The 18,184-nt window shown below is 51.1% G+C and overlaps 1 protein-coding gene across 7 annotated transcripts in view; it reads left to right on the forward strand.

Moving 5' to 3' along the window:
• The window catches only part of hivep2a (HIVEP zinc finger 2a), a 370,802-nt gene that overhangs the window by 177,867 nt on the left and 174,751 nt on the right, over window positions 1-18,184 (forward strand). For all 7 annotated transcript variants that reach the window (XR_013771634.1, XR_013771635.1, XM_079255546.1 and 4 more), the window contains one exon: window positions 6,186-6,249. The gene's annotated coding sequence lies outside the window, so the exon portion shown is untranslated. The remainder of the gene's footprint in view (window positions 1-6,185; window positions 6,250-18,184) is intronic.

Here is an 18,184-nt window from a genome sequence, read left to right on the forward strand (position 1 = left end):
TGTTCGAACGGTACTAACCAGCAGAAGCTAAAATGTCTTGTCCTGTTTGAACGGTACTAACCAGTAGAAGCTAACACGTCTTGTCCTGTTTGAACGGTACTAACCAGTAGAAGCTAACACGTCTTGTCCTGTTTGAACGGTACTAACCAGTAGAAGCTAACATGTCTTGTCCTGTTTGAACGGTACTAACCAGTAGAAGCTAACATGTCTTGTCCTGTTTGAACGGTACTAACCAGCAGAAGCTAACACATCTTGTCCTGTTTGAACGGTACTAACCAGTAGAAGCAAACACGTCTTGTCCTGTTTGAACGGTACTAACCAGTAGAAGCTAACATGTCTTGTCCTGTTTGAACGGTACTAACCAGTAGAAGCTAACACGTCTTGTCCTGTTTGAACGGTACTAACCAGTAGAAGCTAACATGTCTTGTCCTGTTTGAACGGTACTAACCAGCAGAAGCTAACATGTCTTGTCCTGTTTGAACGGTACTAACCAGTAGAAGCAAACACGTCTTGTCCTGTTTGAACGGTACTAACCAGCAGAAGCTAACACGTCTTGTCCTGTTTGAACGGTACTAACCAGTAGAAGCTAACATGTCTTGTCCTGTTTGAACGGTACTAACCAGTAGAAGCTAACATGTCTTGTCCTGTTTGAACGGTACTAACCAGTAGAAGCTAACATGTCTTGTCCTGTTTGAACGGTACTAACCAGTAGAAGCTAACATGTCTTGTCCTGTTTGAACGGTACTAACCAGTAGAAGCTAACATGTCTTGTCCTGTTTGAACGGTACTAACCAGCAGAAGCTAACATGTCTTGTCCTGTTTGAACGGTACTAACCAGTAGAAGCAAACACGTCTTGTCCTGTTTGAACGGTACTAACCAGCAGAAGCTAACACGTCTTGTCCTGTTTGAACGGTACTAACCAGTAGAAGCTAACATGTCTTGTCCTGTTTGAACGGTACTAACCAGCAGAAGCTAAAATGTCTTGTCCTGTTTGAACGGTACTAACCAGCAGAAGCTAACATGTCTTGTCCTGTTTGAACGGTACTAACCAGTAGAAGCAAACACGTCTTGTCCTGTTTGAACGGTACTAACCAGCAGAAGCTAACACGTCTTGTCCTGTTTGAACGGTACTAACCAGTAGAAGCTAACATGTCTTGTCCTGTTTGAACGGTACTAACCAGCAGAAGCTAAAATGTCTTGTCCTGTTTGAACGGTACTAACCAGTAGAAGCAAACACGTCTTGTCCTGTTTGAACGGTACTAACCAGCAGAAGCTAACATGTCTTGTCCTGTTTGAACGGTACTAACCAGTAGAAGCTAAAATGTCTTGTCCTGTTTGAACGGTACTAACCAGTAGAAGCTAACACGTCTTGTCCTGTTTGAACGGTACTAACCAGTAGAAGCTAACACGTCTTGTCCTGTTTGAACGGTACTAACCAGCAGAAGCTAAAATGTCTTGTCCTGTTTGAACGGTACTAACCAGTAGAAGCTAACACGTCTTGTCCTGTTTGAACGGTACTAACCAGTAGAAGCTAACATGTCTTGTCCTGTTTGAACGGTACTAACCAGCAGAAGCTAAAATGTCTTGTCCTGTTTGAACGGTACTAACCAGTAGAAGCAAACACGTCTTGTCCTGTTTGAACGGTACTAACCAGCAGAAGCTAACATGTCTTGTCCTGTTTGAACGGTACTAACCAGTAGAAGCTAAAATGTCTTGTCCTGTTTGAACGGTACTAACCAGTAGAAGCTAACACGTCTTGTCCTGTTTGAACGGTACTAACCAGTAGAAGCTAACACGTCTTGTCCTGTTTGAACGGTACTAACCAGCAGAAGCTAAAATGTCTTGTCCTGTTTGAACGGTACTAACCAGCAGAAGCTAACACGTCTTGTCCTGTTTGAACGGTACTAACCAGCAGAAGCTAACATGTCTTGTCCTGTTTGAACGGTACTAACCAGTAGAAGCTAAAATGTCTTGTCCTGTTTGAACGGTACTAACCAGTAGAAGCTAACACGTCTTGTCCTGTTTGAACGGTACTAACCAGTAGAAGCTAACACGTCTTGTCCTGTTTGAACGGTACTAACCAGTAGAAGCTAACATGTCTTGTCCTGTTTGAACGGTACTAACCAGCAGAAGCTAACATGTCTTGTCCTGTTTGAACGGTACTAACCAGCAGAAGCTAACACATCTTGTCCTGTTTGAACGGTACTAACCAGTAGAAGCTAACACGTCTTGTCCTGTTTGAACGGTACTAACCAGTAGAAGCTAACACGTCTTGTCCTGTTTGAACGGTACTAACCAGCAGAAGCTAAAATGTCTTGTCCTGTTTGAACGGTACTAACCAGTAGAAGCTAACACGTCTTGTCCTGTTTGAACGGTACTAACCAGTAGAAGCTAACATGTCTTGTCCTGTTTGAACGGTACTAACCAGCAGAAGCTAAAATGTCTTGTCCTGTTTGAACGGTACTAACCAGTAGAAGCAAACACGTCTTGTCCTGTTTGAACGGTACTAACCAGCAGAAGCTAACATGTCTTGTCCTGTTTGAACGGTACTAACCAGTAGAAGCTAAAATGTCTTGTCCTGTTTGAACGGTACTAACCAGTAGAAGCTAACACGTCTTGTCCTGTTTGAACGGTACTAACCAGTAGAAGCTAACACGTCTTGTCCTGTTTGAACGGTACTAACCAGCAGAAGCTAAAATGTCTTGTCCTGTTTGAACGGTACTAACCAGCAGAAGCTAACACGTCTTGTCCTGTTTGAACGGTACTAACCAGCAGAAGCTAACATGTCTTGTCCTGTTTGAACGGTACTAACCAGTAGAAGCTAAAATGTCTTGTCCTGTTTGAACGGTACTAACCAGTAGAAGCTAACACGTCTTGTCCTGTTTGAACGGTACTAACCAGTAGAAGCTAACACGTCTTGTCCTGTTTGAACGGTACTAACCAGTAGAAGCTAACATGTCTTGTCCTGTTTGAACGGTACTAACCAGCAGAAGCTAACATGTCTTGTCCTGTTTGAACGGTACTAACCAGCAGAAGCTAACACATCTTGTCCTGTTTGAACGGTACTAACCAGTAGAAGCTAACATGTCTTGTCCTGTTTGAACGGTACTAACCAGCAGAAGCTAAGATGTCTTGTCCTGTTTGAACGGTACTAACCAGCAGAAGCTAACACGTCTTGTCCTGTTTGAACGGTACTAACCAGTAGAAGCTAACATGTCTTGTCCTGTTTGAACGGTACTAACCAGCAGAAGCTAACATGTCTTGTCCTGTTTGAACGGTACTAACCAGTAGAAGCTAACACGTCTTGTCCTGTTTGAACGGTACTAACCAGTAGAAGCTAACATGTCTTGTCCTGTTTGAACGGTACTAACCAGCAGAAGCTAACATGTCTTGTCCTGTTTGAACGGTACTAACCAGCAGAAGCTAACACATCTTGTCCTGTTTGAACGGTACTAACCAGTAGAAGCTAACATGTCTTGTCCTGTTTGAATGGTACTAACCAGTAGAAGGTAACACGTCTTGTCCTGTTTGAACGGTACTAACCAGCAGAAGCTAACATGTCTTGTCCTGTTTGAACGGTACTAACCAGCAGAAGCTAACACGTCTTGTCCTGTTTGAACGGTACTAACCAGTAGAAGCTAACATGTCTTGTCCTGTTTGAACGGTACTAACCAGTAGAAGCTAACACGTCTTGTCCTGTTTGAACGGTACTAACCAGCAGAAGCTAACACGTCTTGTCCTGTTTGAACGGTACTAACCAGCAGAAGCTAACACGTCTTGTCCTGTTTGAACGGTACTAACCAGTAGAAGCTAACACGTCTTGTCCTGTTTGAACGGTACTAACCAGTAGAAGCTAACACGTCTTGTCCTGTTTGAACGGTACTAACCAGTAGAAGCTAACACGTCTTGTCCTGTTTGAACGGTACTAACCAGGAGAAGCTAACACGTCTTGTCCTGTTTGAACGGTACTAACCAGTAGAAGCTAACACGTCTTGTCCTGTTTGAACGGATTCAGCCCAGATAAGCTAGCTACTAAGTCATGCAGTAGTTCTGCTGAGTGAAAAGCTGTTTGTGTTTAAATGTTGAAAATGTGAAGGTTGCCTCCTCCATAAATCTACAACATACCACACAACACTTGTCAACAATTCCCATCCCATTTAAACCTAATTTAAATAAAAACTTACCTGCGTGGAGTCTAGCTCGAGGCAGCACAGCCAAGTCAGACTTCAAGTGAAAATTGCAAACTCAAAAAGTTGGTTTTCCCGCATTTTACAACAAAGAAATTAAACTGCTGTCCCTTGTATTGAACTCCAACTTAAAGTTATCATTTTTAACGACTCACCTAATTGTTTTGGGGCAAACAACTTGCTTGTTTTGTTGGGATTACCTACTTAAATGACTGTTTCAGTCCAACTAATACAAGTTGGATTTTTTGCAGTGCATACCTGACTGAACTTACTCAAATTAGCTCACCTGCCCTCCGCTCTTCCTCCTCTCTCCAGCTCTCTGTCCCTCCTGCCCGACTCGTCACTATGGGGAGCAGGGCATTCAGCCGCTCTGCTCCCCAGCTCTGGAACTCTCTTACCCCTGACCTCCGCAACACCGATTCACTCAGACTTCAAATCCAGACTCAGAACTCGTCTGTTTAGACAAGCCAACTCACTTCAGCCATAATGGTAGGAATGATCTTCTGTATCTTTCAGTCTTACATCGGACCTGAAGAAGCCTCTCACTGAACACACTTTGTTGTTTCATCACTGTGTTGTGGAGAGGGTGTGAAGAATCCTCCATCATCTTCATCAGCTTGTGCAGCATTCTTCTTTGGACAATCAGCTCCAGCGGCTCCAGAGTTACTCCAAGCACAGAAGCAGCTTTCTGGATCAGTTTGTTGATTCTCTTCAAGTCTCTGGTTCTGATGCTACTACCCCAGCAGATGCTGCAAAGCTGACTGCACTCTCCACAACAGACTTATAGAAGATATGCAACATCTTGGTGCAGACGTTATACCATCTCAGCTTCCTTAAGAAGTCCAGTCTGCTCTGACCTTTCTTGTAGATGTAGTCAGTGTTGCATTTCCAGTCCAGTTTGTTGTCCAGCTGAACTCCAAGATACTTGTATTCCTCCACCACCTCCACCTCCTCTCCCAGGATGGAAACAGTGCTTTGTTTATTCTTCTTCCTCCTGAAGTCAACAATCATCTCTTTTGTTTTGCTGCTATTTAATATGAGATGATTGTCACCGCACCATTTAACAAACTGACTGACCAGTTCTCTGTACTCTGCTTCTTGTCCATCCCTGATACACCCCACAACTGCAGAGTCATCAGAGTATTTCTGCAGATGACAGGACTCAGAGTTGTACTGGAAGTCTGAGGTGTACAGAGTGAAGAGGAATGGCCAGAGTACAGTTCCTTGTGGTGCACCAGTGCTGCTGACCTCCATCTCAGACACACAACCTTTCAGTCTCACAAACTGGGGTCTGTTTGTGAGGTAGTCATAGATCCAGGTGGTTGTGGAGGTATCCACCTGGAATTTATGGAGCTTCTCACATAACAAAGCAGGCTGAATGGTATTAAAAGCACTGAGAAATGAAAGAACATGACCCTCAGAGTGCTGCCTGAATGGTCCAGATGAGAGTGTGCTCTCTGGAGCAGCCATCTTCCTGTAGTCCTCCTTGCACTTCTTAGTTTGTGTTTTAAGTTGTTTTTGTGTTGTCCTCAATAACTCCCTGTCTCCATCCCGGAAGGCTTTCTTTTTGATGTTCAGCAGCTTTTTCAGGTCACTGGTGATCCAGGGTTTGTTATTGGGGAAGCACCTCACTGTTCTTGTTGGGACGATGCTGTCCACACAGAAGTTTATGTAATCTGTCACACACTCAGTCATGGCGTTGATGTCGTCTCCATGAGGTTCACAGAGGACGTTCCAGTCTGTAGCCTCAAAGCCTCCTCTAAGAGCATCTTCAGCTTCAGCAGACCAGATTTTGATAGTCTTTGTGATGACTGGTTGCTGCTGAACGATGGGCTTGTAGGTGGAGGTGAGAAGAACCAGATTATGGTCAGATCTTCCTAAAGGAGGCAGGGCAGAACAACTGGATCCATTATTCATATTTGCATAAAATAAGTCCAACACAATTTTCCTCTCATTGCTGAACTCATTCTCACAGTGCCTTCATGTGTTCCCTGCAGGTTGGCCTCACGAGGACTCCTCCTTTCGGGACTCCCATCAACCTGACCAGGTGTAAACCGGCAGGTAAGACCTCACCACTGCCACTGCCCAGATAGTTGTGTTTTCAGCTCTGTGTGATGCAGATTTGTGCCTAAGTAGTCTGTAGAACTGAGCAAGTCTCAGACTCTGAAGGTTTCCCGGATCAGTCAGGTTTTCCTGAACCTCCAGTGTCTCTATGGACTCTGGGATCTCTGCTGGATTTCATGTTGGCAGGATCAACATGACAGATGAAGTCTGAAGTTTCTCCAGTGGGACTTTTGGTTGATCTAGTTCCTGGATTGTTCACTTTTTCATATCAGATATCTTGTGCCACAGACGTGTTGTGTGCCGCTAATATGCAAAAGATAAAGTGTATCGTCATTCCACAGCTTGATATGTACAGTGACGTGTTTCTGATGGCAAGAAGAGAGTGTCAGGGTTGGGTTTTCGGGGCTGTGGACGGAACTCTTTGAGGGTCTTGTAGTCTTGCACGAATCTCTTGCAGATTTAGAAAGGTAGTTCTGACCAGCCATTTTCACCTCTTTGTGTCTCTGCCTTTCATCTCCACGGTTTTATCTGAAGCTACACGCGACAAGTGCCCAATTTGCCACAGAAATTAACCCAACACTATGTCTTTGAACGGTGGGAGGAAGCCAGAGTACATGGGGAGAAAATGCAAACTCCACATAGAAAGACCCAGCCCACTCAGCCAAGGCTCCAATCAGCAACCTTCTTGCTGTGAGGTTGACCAATAGGATCAGAGCTCCAGATGCACCACCTTGTCCTGCTGTTAGAAGTTTCTTCATCTTCTGAGGAGGCTCAGATTATTTGGGGTCTTCCCCGATGCGATGAGACAGGACCGGTCTGCAGGTGAGACGGGACCGGTCTGCAGGTGAGACGGGACCGGTCGTCCCATCCAACACGTCCCTTCCAACACGTCCCTTCCAACTCGTCCCATCCAACACGTCCCATCCAACACGTCCCTTCCAACACGTCCCTTCCAACTCGTCCCATCCAACACGTCCCATCCAACACGTCCCTTCCAACTCGTCCCATCCAACACGTCCCATCCAACACGTCCCATCCAACACGTCCCTTCCAACTCGTCCCATCCAACACGTCCCATCCAACACGTCCCTTCCAACACGTCCCATCCAACACGTCCCATCCAACACGTCCCTTCCAACACGTCCCTTCCAACTCGTCCCATCCAACACGTCCCATCCAACACGTCCCTTCCAACACGTCCCTTCCAACTCGTCCCATCCAACACGTCCCATCCAACACGTCCCATCCAACACGTCCCATCCAACACGTCCCATCCAACACGTCCCTTCCAACACGTCCCATCCAACACGTCCCATCCAACACGTCCCATCCAACACGTCCCATCCAACACGTCCCATCCACCTCGTCCCTTCCAACACGTCCCATCCACCTCGTCCCTTCCAACACGTCCCATCCAACTCGTCCCATCCAACTCGTCCCTTCCAACACGTCCCATCCACCTCGTCCCATCCACCTCGTCCCATCCAACACGTCCCTTCCAACACGTCCCATCCAACACGTCCCTTCCAACACGTCCCATCCAACTCGTCCCATCCAACTCGTCCCATCCAACTCGTCCCATCCAACACGTCCCATCCAACACGTCCCTTCCAACACGTCCCATCCAACACGTCCCTTCCAACACGTCCCTTCCAACTCGTCCCATCCAACACGTCCCATCCAACACGTCCCATCCAACACGTCCCATCCAACACGTCCCATCCAACACGTCCCTTCCAACTCGTCCCATCCAACACGTCCCATCCAACCCGTCCCATCAAACACGTCCCATCCAACACGTCCCTTCCAACACGTCCCATCCAACACGTCCCATCCAACACGTCCCATCCAACACGTCCCTTCCAACACGTCCCATCCAACACGTCCCTTCCAACACGTCCCTTCCAACTCGTCCCATCCAACACGTCCCATCCAACACGTCCCTTCCAACACGTCCCTTCCAACTCGTCCCTTCCAACACGTCCCATCCAACACGTCCCATCCAACTCGTCCCTTCCAACTCGTCCCTTCCAACACGTCCCATCCAACTCGTCCCTTCCAACTCGTCCATTCCAACTCGTCCCTTCCAACTCGTCCATTCCAACTCGTCCATTCCAACTCGTCCATTCCAACACGTCCCATCCAACACGTCCCATCCAACACGTCCCATCCAACTCGTCCCTTCCAACTCGTCCATTCCAACTCGTCCCTTCCAACACGTCCCATCCAACACGTCCCATCCAACACGTCCCTTCCAACTCGTCCCTTCCAACTCGTCCATTCCAACTCGTCCCATCCAACACGTCCCATCCAACACGTCCCATCCAACACGTCCCATCCAACACGTCCATTCCAACTCGTCCTTTCCAACTCGTCCATTCCAACTCGTCCCATCCAACTCGTCCATTCCAACTCGTCCCATCGAACACGTCCCTTCCAACACGTCCCATCCAACACGTCCCTTCTAACACGTCCCATCCAACACGTCCCTTCCAACACGTCCCATCCAACACGTCCCTTCCAACACGTCCCATCGAACACGTCCCATCCAACACGTCCCATCCAACACGTCCCATCCAACACGTCCCATCCAACACGTCCCTTCCAACTCGTCCCTTCCAACACGTCCCATCCAACTCGTCCATTCCAACACGTCCCATCCAACACGTCCCTTCCAACACGTCCCATCCAACACGTCCCATCCAACACGTCCCTTCCAACTCGTCCCTTCCAACACGTCCCATCCAACACGTCCCTTCCAACACGTCCCATCCAACTCGTCCCTTCCAACACGTCCCATCCAACTCGTCCCTTCCAACTCGTCCCATCCAACTCGTCCATTCCAACTCGTCCCTTCCAACTCGTCCATTCCAACTCGTCCATTCCAACTCGTCCCTTCCAACTCGTCCATTCCAACTCGTCCATTCCAACTCATCCCTTCCAACACGTCCCATCCAACACGTCCCATCCAACTCGTCCCTTCCAACACGTCCCATCCAACACGTCCCATCCAACACGTCCCTTCCAACTCGTCCCTTCCAACTCGTCCATTCCAACTCGTCCCATCCAACACGTCCCATCCAACACGTCCCATCCAACACGTCCATTCCAACTCATCCTTTCCAACTCGTCCATTCCAACTCGTCCCATCCAACTCGTCCATTCCAACTCGTCCCATCGAACACGTCCCTTCCAACACGTCCCATCCAACACGTCCCATCCAACACGTCCCTTCTAACACGTCCCATCCAACACGTCCCAACCAACTCGTCCCTTCCAAATCGTCCATTCCAACTCGTCCCTTCCAACACGTCCCATCCAACACGTCCCATCCAACACGTCCCTTCCAACTCGTCCCTTCCAACTCGTCCATTCCAACTCGTCCCATCCAACACGTCCCATCCAACACGTCCCATCCAACACGTCCATTCCAACTCGTCCTTTCCAACTCGTACATTCCAACTCGTCCCATCCAACTCGTCCCTTCCAACTCGTCCCTTCCAACTCGTCCCATCCAACACGTCCCATCCAACACGTCCCTTCCAACACGTCCTTTCAAAAACGTCCCTTCCAACACGTCCCTTCCAACACGTCCCATCCAACTCGTCCCTTCCAACACGTCCCATCCAACACGTCCCATCCAACACGTCCCATCCAACACGTCCCATCCAACACGTCCCTTCCAACTCGTCCCATCCAACACGTCCCATCCAACACGTCCCATCCAACACGTCCCTTCCAACTCGTCCCATCCAACACGTCCCATCCAACACGTCCCTTCCAACTCGTCCCTTCCAACACGTCCCATCCAACACGTCCCATCCAACTCGTCCCTTCCAACTCGTCCCTTCCAACACGTCCTATCCAACTCGTCCCTTCCAACTCGTCCCATCCAACTCGTCCATTCCAACTCGTCCCTTCCAACTCGTCCATTCCAACTCGTCCATTCCAACTCGTCCATTCCAACTCGTCCCTTCCAACTCGTCCCTTCCAACACGTCCCATCCAACACGTCCCTTCCAACACGTCCCATCCAACTCGTCCCTTCCAACACGTCCCATCCAACTCGTCCCTTCCAACTCGTCCCATCCAACTCGTCCATTCCAACTCGTCCCTTCCAACTCGTCCATTCCAACTCGTCCATTCCAACTCGTCCCTTCCAACTCGTCCATTCCAACTCGTCCATTCCAACTCGTCCCTTCCAACACGTCCCATCCAACACGTCCCATCCAACTCGTCCCTTCCAAATCGTCCATTCCAACTCGTCCCATCCAACACGTCCCATCCAACACGTCCCATCCAACACGTCCCATCCAACACGTCCCTTCCAACTCGTCCCTTCCAACTCGTCCATTCCAACTCGTCCCATCCAACACGTCCCATCCAACACGTCCCATCCAACACGTCCATTCCAACTCGTCCTTTCCAACTCGTCCATTCCAACTCGTCCCATCCAACTCGTCCATTCCAACTCGTCCCATCCAACTCGTCCCTTCCAACTCGTCCCTTCCAACTCGTCCCATCCAACACGTCCCATCCAACACGTCCCTTCCAACACGTCCTTTCAAAAACGTCCCTTCCAACACGTCCCTTCCAACACGTCCCATCCAACTCGTCCCTTCCAACACGTCCCATCCAACACGTCCCATCCAACACGTCCCATCCAACACGTCCCATCCAACACGTCCCTTCCAACTCGTCCCATCCAACACGTCCCATCCAACACGTCCCATCCAACACGTCCCTTCCAACTCGTCCCATCCAACACGTCCCATCCAACACGTCCCATCCAACACGTCCCTTCCAACTCGTCCCTTCCAACACGTCCCATCCAACAAGTCCCATCCAACTCGTCCCTTCCAACTCGTCCATTCCAACTCGTCCATTCCAACTCGTCCCTTCCAACTCGTCCATTCCAACTCGTCCATTCCAACTCGTCCATTCCAACTCGTCCCTTCCAACTCGTCCATTCCAACTCGTCCATTCCAACTCGTCCATTCCAACTCGTCCCTTCCAACTCGTCCATTCCAACACGTCCTATCCAACTCGTCCCTTCCAACTCGTCCCATCCAACTCGTCCATTCCAACTCGTCCCTTCCAACTCGTCCATTCCAACTCGTCCATTCCAACTCGTCCATTCCAACTCGTCCCTTCCAACTCGTCCATTCCAACTCGTCCATTCCAACTCGTCCCTTCCAACACGTCCCATTCAACACGTCCCATCCAACTCGTCCCTTCCAACTCGTCCATTCCAACTCGTCCCTTCCAACACGTCCCATCCAACACGTCCCATCCAACACGTCCCTTCCAACTCGTCCCTTCCAACTCGTCCATTCCAACTCGTCCCATCCAACACGTCCCATCCAACACGTCCATTCCAACTCGTCCTTTCCAACTCGTCCATTCCAACTCGTCCCATCCAACTCGTCCATTCCAACTCGTCCCATCGAACACGTCCCTTCCAACACGTCCCATCCAACACGTCCCTTCTAACACGTCCCATCCAACACGTCCCTTCCAACACGTCCCATCCAACACGTCCCTTCCAACACGTCCCATCCAACACGTCCCATCCAACACGTCCCATCCAACACGTCCCATCCAACACGTCCCATCCAACACGTCCCTTCCAACTCGTCCCTTCCAACACGTCCCATCCAACTCGTCCATTCCAACACGTCCCATCCAACACGTCTCTTCCAACACGTCCCTTCCAACACGTCCCATCCAACACGTCCCTTCCAACTCGTCCCTTCCAACACGTCCCATCCAACACGTCCCTTCCAACACGTCCCATCCAACACGTCCCTTCCAACACGTCCCATCCAACTCGTCCCTTCCAACTCGTCCCATCCAACTCGTCCATTCCAACTCGTCCCTTCCAACTCGTCCATTCCAACTCGTCCATTCCAACTCGTCCCTTCCAACTCGTCCATTCCAACTCGTCCATTCCAACTCGTCCCTTCCAACACGTCCCATCCAACACGTCCCATCCAACTCGTCCCTTCCAAATCGTCCATTCCAACTCGTCCCTTCCAACACGTCCCATCCAACACGTCCCATCCAACACGTCCCATCAAACACGTCCCTTCCAAATCGTCCATTCCAACTCGTCCCTTCCAACACGTCCCATCCAACACGTCCCATCCAACACGTCCCATCCAACACGTCCCTTCCAACTCGTCCCTTCCAACTCGTCCATTCCAACTCGTCCCATCCAACACGTCCCATCCAACACGTCCATTCCAACTCGTCCTTTCCAACTCGTCCATTCCAACTCGTCCCATCCAACTCGTCCATTCCAACTCGTCCCATCGAACACGTCCCTTCCAACACGTCCCATCCAACACGTCCCTTCTAACACGTCCCATCCAACACGTCCCATCCAACACGTCCCTTCCAACACGTCCCATCCAACACGTCCCATCCAACACGTCCCTTCCAACTCGTCCCTTCCAACTCGTCCATTCCAACTCGTCCCATCCAACACGTCCCATCCAACACGTCCATTCCAACTCGTCCTTTCCAACTCGTCCATTCCAACTCGTCCCATCCAACTCGTCCATTCCAACTCGTCCCATCGAACACGTCCCTTCCAACACGTCCCATCCAACACGTCCCTTCTAACACGTCCCATCCAACTCGTCCCTTCCAACACGTCCCTTCCAACACGTCCCATCCAACACGTCCCTTCCAACTCGTCCCTTCCAACTCGTCCATTCCAACTCGTCCCATCCAACACGTCCCATCCAACACGTCCATTCCAACTCGTCCTTTCCAACTCGTCCATTCCAACTCGTCCCATCCAACTCGTCCATTCCAACTCGTCCCATCGAACACGTCCCTTCCAACACGTCCCATCCAACACGTCCCTTCTAACACGTCCCATCCAACACGTCCCTTCCAACACGTCCCATCCAACACGTCCCTTCCAACACGTCCCATCCAACACGTCCCATCCAACACGTCCCATCCAACACGTCCCATCCAACACGTCCCTTCCAACTCGTCCCTTCCAACACGTCCCATCCAACTCGTCCATTCCAACACGTCCCATCCAACACGTCCCTTCCAACACGTCCCTTCCAACACGTCCCATCCAACACGTCCCATCCAACACGTCCCTTCCAACTCGTCCCTTCCAACACGTCCCATCCAACACGTCCCTTCCAACACGTCCCATCCAACTCGTCCCTTCCAACACGTCCCATCCAACTCGTCCCTTCCAACTCGTCCCATCCAACTCGTCCATTCCAACTCGTCCCTTCCAACTCGTCCATTCCAACTCGTCCATTCCAACTCGTCCCTTCCAACTCGTCCATTCCAACTCGTCCATTCCAACTCGTCCCTTCCAACACGTCCCATCCAACACGTCCCATCCAACTCGTCCCTTCCAAATCGTCCATTCCAACTCGTCCCTTCCAACACGTCCCATCCAACACGTCCCATCCAACACGTCCCTTCCAACTCGTCCCTTCCAACTCGTCCATTCCAACTCGTCCCATCCAACACGTCCCATCCAACACGTCCATTCCAACTCGTCCTTTCCAACTCGTCCATTCCAACTCGTCCCATCCAACTCGTCCATTCCAACTCGTCCCATCGAACACGTCCCTTCCAACACGTCCCATCCAACACGTCCCTTCTAACACGTCCCATCCAACACGTCCCATCCAACTCGTCCCTTCCAAATCGTCCATTCCAACTCGTCCCTTCCAACACGTCCCATCCAACACGTCCCATCCAAATCCTCCCTTCCAACTCGTCCCTTCCAACTCGTCCATTCCAACTCGTCCCATCCAACACGTCCCATCCAACACGTCCATTTCAACTCGTCCTTTCCAACTCGTCCATTCCAAATCGTCCATTCCAACTCGTCCATTCCAACTCGTCCCATCGAACACGTCCCTTCCAACACGTCCCATCCAACACGTCCCTTCTAACACGTCCCATCCAACACGTCCCTTCCAACACGTCCCATCCAACACGTCCCTTCCAACACGTCCCATCCAACACGTCCCTTCCAACACGTCCCTTCCAACACGTCCCATCCAACACGTCCCTTCCAACACGTCCCATCCAACACGTCCCTCCCAACACGTCCCTTCCAACACGTCCCATACAACACGTCCCATCCAACACGTCCCTTCCAACACGTCCCATCCAACTCGTCCCTTCCAACTCGTCCCATCCAACACGTCCCTTCCAACACGTCCCTTCCAACACGTCCCTTCCAACACGTCCCATACAACACGTCCCATCCAACACGTCCCTTCCAACACGTCCCATCCAACTCGTCCCTTCCAACACGTCCCATCCAACTCGTCCCTTCCAACTCGTCCCATCCAACTCGTCCATTCCAACTCGTCCCTTCCAACTCGTCCATTCCAACTCGTCCATTCTAACTCGTCCCTTCCAACTCGTCCATTCCAACTCGTCCATTCCAACACGTCCCATCCAACACGTCCCATCCAACTCGTCCCTTCCAAATCGTCCATTCCAACTCGTCCCTTCCAACACGTCCCATCCAACACGTCCAATCCAACACGTCCCTTCCAACTCGTCCCTTCCAACTCGTCCATTCCAACTCGTCCCATCCAACACGTCCCATCCAACACGTCCCATCCAACACGTCCATTCCAACTCGTCCTTTCCAGTTCGTCCATTCCAACTCGTCCCATCCAACTCGTCCATTCCAACTCGTCCCATCGAACACGTCCCTTCCAACACGTCCCATCCAACACGTCCCTTCTAACACGTCCCATCCAACACGTCACATCCAACTCGTCCCTTCCAAATCGTCCATTCCAACTCGTCCCTTCCAACACGTCCCATCCAACACGTCCCATCCAACACGTCCCTTCCAACTCGTCCCATCCAACACGTCCCTTCCAACACGTCTCTTCCAACACGTCCCTTCCAACTCGTCCCTTCCAACACGTCCCATCCAACACGTCCCTTCCAACACGTCCCTTCCAACACGTCCCTTCCAACACGTCCCTTCCAACTCGTCCCATCCAACACGTCCCTTCCAACTCGTCCCTTCCAACACGTCCCATCCAACACGTCCCTTCCAACACGTCCCTTCCAACACGTCCCTTCCAACACGTCCCTTCCAACACGTCCCTTCCAACGTGTCCCTTCCAACGTGTCCCATCCAACGTGTCCCATCCAACACGTCCCATCCAACACGTCCCTTCCAACACGTCCCTTCCAACGCGTCCCTTCCAACGTGTCCCATCCAACACGTCCCTTCCAACACGTCCCTTCCAACACGTCCCATCCAACACGTCCCTTCCAACACGTCCCTTCCAACACGTCCCTTCCAACACGTCCCATCCAACACGTCCCTTCCAACACGTCCCATCCAACACGTCCCATCCAACACGTCCCTTCCAACACGTCCCATCCAACACGTCCCTTCCAACACGTCCCTTCCAACACGTCCCTTCCAACACGTCCTTTCCAACACGTCCCATCCAACACGTCCCTTCCAACACGTCCCATCCAACACGTCCCTTCCAACTCGTCCATTCCAACTCGTCCCATCCAACACGTCCCATCCAACACGTCCCATCCAACACGATCCTTCCAACACGTCCCTTCCAACTCGTCCCATCCAACATGTACCTTCAAACTCGTCCCATCCAACTCGTCCCTTCCAACACGTCCCTTCCACCTCGTCCCATCCAACACGTCCCATCCAACACGTCCCTTCCAACTCGTCCCATCCAACACGTCCCTTCCAACATGTCCCTTCCAACACGTCCCTTCCAACACGTCCCATCCAACTCGTCCCTTCCAACACGTCCCATCCAACACGTCCCTTCCAACACGTCCCTTCCAACACGTCCCATCCAACACGTCCCTTCCAACACGTCCCATCCAACACGTCCCTTCCAACACGTCCCTTCCAACTCGTCCCTTCCAACTCGTCCATTCCAACTCGTCCCATCCAACACGTCCCATCCAACACGTCCATTCCAACTCGTCCTTTCCAACTCGTCCATTCCAACTCGTCCCATCCAACTCGTCCATTCCAACTCGTCCCATCGAACACGTCCCTTCCAACACGTCCCATCCAACACGTCCCTTCTAACACGTCCCATCCAACACGTCCCTTCCAACACGTCCCATCCAACACGTCCCTTCCAACACGTCCCATCCAACACGTCCCATCCAACACGTCCCATCCAACACGTCCCATCCAACACGTCCCATCCAACACGTCCCTTCCAACTCGTCCCTTCCAACACGTCCCATCCAACTCGTCCATTCCAACACGTCCCTTCCAACACGTCCCTTCCAACACGTCCCATCCAACACGTCCCATCCAACACGTCCCTTCCAACTCGTCCCTTCCTACACGTCCCATCCAACACGTCCCTTCCAACACGTCCCATCCAACACGTCCCTTCCAACACGTCCCATCCAACTCGTCCCTTCCAACTCGTCCCATCCAACTCGTCCATTCCAACTCGTCCCTTCCAACTCGTCCATTCCAACTCGTCCATTCCAACTCGTCCCTTCCAAATCGTCCATTCCAACTCGTCCATTCCAACTCGTCCCTTCCAACACGTCCCATCCAACACGTCCCATCCAACTCGTCCCTTCCAAATCGTCCATTCCAACTCGTCCCTTCCAACACGTCCCATCCAACACGTCCCATCCAACACGTCCCTTCCAACTCGTCCCTTCCAACTCGTCCATTCCAACTCGTCCCATCCAACACGTCCCATCCAACACGTCCATTCCAACTCGTCCTTTCCAACTCGTCCATTCCAACTCGTCCCATCCAACTCGTCCATTCCAACTCGTCCCATCGAACACGTCCCTTCCAACACGTCCCATCCAACACGTCCCTTCTAACACGTCCCATCCAACACGTCCCATCCAACTCGTCCCTTCCAAATCGTCCATTCCAACTCGTCCCTTCCAACACGTCCCATCCAACACGTCCCATCCAACACGTCCCTTCCAACTCGTCCCTTCCAACTCGTCCATTCCAACTCGTCCCATCCAACACGTCCCATCCAACACGTCCATTTCAACTCGTCCTTTCCAACTCGTCCATTCCAACTCGTCCCATCCAACTCGTCCATTCCAACTCGTCCCATCGAACACGTCCCTTCCAACACGTCCCATCCAACACGTCCCTTCTAACACGTCCCATCCAACACGTCCCTTCCAACACGTCCCATCCAACACGTCCCTTCCAACACGTCCCATCCAACACGTCCCTTCCAACACGTCCCATCCAACACGTCCCTTCCAACACGTCCCTTCCAACACGTCCCATCCAACACGTCCCTTCCAACACGTCCCATCCAACACGTCCCTCCCAACACGTCCCTTCCAACACGTCCCATACAACACGTCCCATCCAACACGTCCCTTCCAACACGTCCCATCCAACTCGTCCCTTCCAACTCGTCCCATCCAACACGTCCCTTCCAACACGTCCCTTCCAACACGTCCCATACAACACGTCCCATCCAACACGTCCCTTCCAACACGTCCCATCCAACTCGTCCCTTCCAACACGTCCCATCCAACTCGTCCCTTCCAACTCGTCCCATCCAACTCGTCCATTCCAACTCGTCCCTTCCAACTCGTCCATTCCAACTCGTCCATTCCAACTCGTCCCTTCCAACTCGTCCATTCCAACTCGTCCATTCCAACACGTCCCATCCAACACGTCCCATCCAACTCGTCCCTTCCAACTCGTCCATTCCAACTCGTCCCTTCCAACACGTCCCATCCAACACGTCCCATCCAACTCGTCCCTTCCAAATCGTCCATTCCAACTCGTCCCTTCCAACACGTCCCATCCAACACGTCCCATCCAACACGTCCCTTCCAACTCGTCCCTTCCAACTCGTCCATTCCAACTCGTCCCATCCAACACGTCCCATCCAACACGTCCATTCCAA

This window comes from Telmatherina bonti (genome assembly GCF_933228915.1).
Source record: "Telmatherina bonti genome assembly, chromosome: 16".
NCBI classification, from domain to species: domain Eukaryota; kingdom Metazoa; phylum Chordata; class Actinopteri; order Atheriniformes; family Telmatherinidae; genus Telmatherina; species Telmatherina bonti.